The sequence below is a fragment of the Pyxicephalus adspersus genome, chromosome 2 (assembly GCF_032062135.1).
Source record: "Pyxicephalus adspersus chromosome 2, UCB_Pads_2.0, whole genome shotgun sequence".
In the NCBI taxonomy this organism is placed as follows: Eukaryota; Metazoa; Chordata; class Amphibia; order Anura; family Pyxicephalidae; genus Pyxicephalus; species Pyxicephalus adspersus.
In genome coordinates, this window is record NC_092859.1 from 57,754,815 (window position 1) to 57,759,247 (window position 4,433).

Here is a 4,433-nt window from a genome sequence, read left to right on the forward strand (position 1 = left end):
TTGTAATATTCCACTTGCAACGCTGAATAATGGCAATTATTCAAATCTATTTTAAATCACTATTCCTGTAACAGCAAATCTTTACCTATCAAGGTATCAAGCTATCAAGGATGCAATACAGAATAACTAATTTGACAGATCATTCATTAAAAGTGAACAAAATTGTTAATGCCTGAGAAAGCATGGGCAATTTTTTTGCATTACCCACAATGAGTCACAAAGATTACTTTTCGTAAATAAATTGTTTCGAATTTGTAATTGGCTAAAGCGTGAAGCAAAATAATATTTCAGTCTCCAGAAGAATATGAATAAAATAAGTTTTGGAGCTTGCTAAATAGTTATAGGGATTTTTATTAGAAAGAAATGTATTATATTATCTCCATGTGATCATTACAATTTCTCTGCTTCTGTGTAATGGAAGCATTATGATATCAATCTAATGCTTTTTTTAAACTGGCTATTTTTATGCACTTAGCAGTGATATGTAAATCATCTTTGAATGATTGTGATCATCAAAGATTTATTAGATAGAATAAATTGTTCCTTACAGTACGATTTAAGAATAAGAACGTTATGTAAGAGCTTCAGTCATGTGATTTAACAATGAGAGGGCTCTTTCCCAGTATGCATTGCATTATTGCACATTCCGATATGTTATATTGGTTCGGTTAACATTATAACACTTTTGGGTAGCTCAGACAAACAACATATGCTATAGCTAGAAATTGTGGAAGTTACATTTAACTCCACTTGTTCCATAATGGTGAAGACTTTTGATTTTTTATGCAAGTAGCGCCTTCAGTTCTGAAGAAGCTAAATTGGAAATGAACTGCTGGAATGAGTAGCAAAACATCTTAGAATTACAGACCAACTCCAGATGTATGTGACTTAATACTAGTTTTACCACAACCTAGAAAAAACTAAAACATTCCCTGACAATATATGTAGTTTAATAATGGATATGTTATACATTTTTACACATTTTTTTCGTTTTACAGAAATATTGGAAACATAGTTTACTATGTATTAATTCTGCTGGAAAGATTAAAAACTATTTTATTTCAAACGCATCTGAATAAAGAATCCAATAAAAACATTTTGGATAATGGTAGATGAGCACAGCACATTCATTTCAACTGCTGAAATAATATTATGTCTGACTTGCTGAAATAAATGTGCCCCTATTTTTCCCTTTTAAATATAGGCAATTGTTAATATAGGGTTTATCTCCTTTATTTTAACAGTTCAGTGTCCGACATACATTTCAGTGAATTAAAATTAGAAACCAGGAAACGTCAGCAAAAGTAGATCTTTAGATTCAAGCTCAGTTGAACTTTAAATAAGCTAAACAATAATGTGCATGTTGGGGCATGTAAGCTAAATCTTACAATGTTTTAAAGGCAGTAACAGCCTAAAAGATAAGATTAACCTCTGCCAGCATGTCTCAGATAAGAATTGTATGCTCTCTGGCTGGAAGCAGTGGTCTTTTTGCAGAGGTCCAGCATGCTTTCTAAAGTTGTGTAATCAGACTAGCTCTGACTGGATATCACTAGTCTTTACTGGTGTGCCGGACCTCTGCAAAAAACAAAACAAAACAAAAAAAAAAAACACTGCATCCACGAAGAGTTCACTAGTCCCTCTTTACAACATGCTGGTAGGGTATTTAGAAGGACATTGTTACATGCAATTTGCAGTTGGAACACAGTTACATGTTTTGTGAAAGAAAATGTGGTAAATCAGGCACATTTAAATAATATGTAAAAAAAATGAATCCATAAATAAAGGATTATTTTTTTACAGGGCAGACAGATGGAAGAAGAGCTTCAAAAGAAAGGGCAGACAAGTCCTTATGTCAGTGACCAAGCCACTAGCTTTATTGAATGCTTTCTCAGAAAGCACGCTGGAAGCGAGTAAGACGGCATGACTAAGATAGTTCAGAGATCCGCTAACCCCCCCAAACTGTTCATCACTTACCAGCTCAGACCCATCCACCAACACGTTCCCCCCAACCTCTTACTACTTGCAAATAAACATACCACTCCTCCTAATAGGATTAAATAGCCGTTTATTAACAATCACAAATCTTTTAGTAACTTAACATTACATAACATCATTTTAACTTAAAACAGCACATCAGTCACATGACAAACATTTTCCAACTTTGTCCCTGGCTGCAGGTCCTTAGGGCATTTTCCACCAACAAACAAATTCTGTTCCTACTCACATTTCACTCCTTGCTTTCTTCACGCTTTCTTCTCCTACCACCAATCCTAACCACTTAACCTGACCCTGACCCCTCCCTTCAAACAATCCTTAGCCCTTGCTACTCCTTCACATCCCCTAGTCATGCCAGCCTTCCAGCTAACTCTATTTTGCTAATTTGCCTTCAGGCCTCCATTTTCCAGAATGCACCAAGAAATTGTTTGGCAGATGTCCAGCCTGGTAACCCAATTCCTTTTTGTGTAGCATTAGTGCCACATTCCTGCCAGGTCGGTTAGCACAGAAAATAGTGCATACTAACACAAACCTACGCAAAGCGGTGCAGTGGAATGTTGCATCGAAACAAGCAGAAAGACTGAGACACAGCTCTTTGCCCCTTACATCCAGAACACGCAAATGCTGTAATGGACTAGGTAAACAAGGTTTATCTCCCAGTTTTCACTGGCCTCTGAGCCAGCACTTGAAAGCAGAGAAGCACAGAACAGCACAAACATGCACCTTATGTCCAAACAATGACCTCTAGACTCCATAATACTACTGATTATTTGACAACAATCCTCTTAGTTATTTGAATATTATGGTAAATACCTAGGAAGAATGGTAGGAAGAGGGGGGTTTTTCTATGAATGCTAATGCACAAGAACTACTTGGTGATTATCTGACCCAAATGCAACACTATTTAACAGAGAATGTTAAGAGAGCGTTGCAACTGCCTAGCCCCCGACATGGGATTATGACAGCAGAGAGCTGGCAATGGCTTCGCCCCTTAAATATAAAAGTTACTTTTAGTGTCTCCTTTCTCTGCTTTATATTTTGGGGTACTTACCTTTGAGGCAGGTCCTAGATAATAGGGGTCCTCAAGCAGCCTAACGGTCGCAGCACGAGCAACACCAGACATAAAAACATAAAGAGGAATGAAAACCATTACCATCTTAAGGAAGATTCCAAAATTCTAAGATTCTATGTTATGTGGAGTAGTCTCTTCCTTGTGAGGAGGACTGTAGGAGGTGTCAATGTGTAAAACTTGAGCTGTGATGGCTAAATTCCCTTCAGTGGTAGTATAGTGGAAAGTTAAAGTAAGATGTAGTTGATAATACATATTAAATGAAATAAATATTAAAGGTAAACATTATTTAAGACTGATAAAAAGGCAGTGGCCCATTGAAATCCACAGGTATAGTAGTATTTCTTTTTTTAACCTTCTGGGCGGTTCATTTCTGTTTAAAAGCGGTACATTGCTTTTCATGAAAATTTATTTTACAGTATAATATAATAGTAGGAGTATATTAAAGTTTGAAACGCAAAAACACGTCAAAATAATAAATTAAATAAATTTAAAAAATGTAAATAAATAAATTAAAAAAAATGTAAATGGTTAAAAAATAAATATACTCATACTATTATAGTATACTGTAAAATAAATGTTCATGAAAAACAATGTACTGCTTTTACACATATAAATCCACTGTATTGCATTCAATACAGTTATTTTGTATTGAATGCAATACAAATAGATTTGAATTTCCCGCCTCGCCATCGGGTGCAGAGAACGCTGGCCGGAGAAAGAAAGAAGACGAGGATCGGGAAGGAGGGCGCAGGCAGATCAGGTAAGCGCTTTATTTACTATTGTTTCCATAGGTTTACCTTCCAACATCTTTTTTCTCACATTCAGGGTTACTGCTGGGGAGGTTAAGCAATTTTATTATCTGATCATGTTTTTTAATATTTACCTTTTCTGCCTTATCAAATAATTAATGCCTTTCAACATCCATTGGATCATCTATTTCATCCTCAAAAACATGAAAAGATGACTAATGTTTAGACTTTCATTGTGACTTTTGTGATGTATTACTAAGTGCGCCTTTTTTTTGTGTTAGTGCATACTTGCCTAATGTCTGTGTGTAGTTTGGATAGCTGCTGTGTGCGTGTTTCCAACTGATCCTCAAGTTCATCTTTGTGATTCACTAGGATTTCACATCTAGTACTCTCATCATTTTCAGTGTCAATTGTCTGTGAACCATGTGTGTGTATGTTTTGTATATGTTGTGTACTACTTATAAAAACACTACGTGAAGGCAAAGATTTATCATCAATCACTAATGTATTGAAAATCTTAATCATCCTTGTGATGTTATTTAACCACCTGGGCCTTACACTGATGTCTAGGTTTCTGTTCCAAAAGCGTTACAGGTTTTAATGAATTTTTTTTTTTT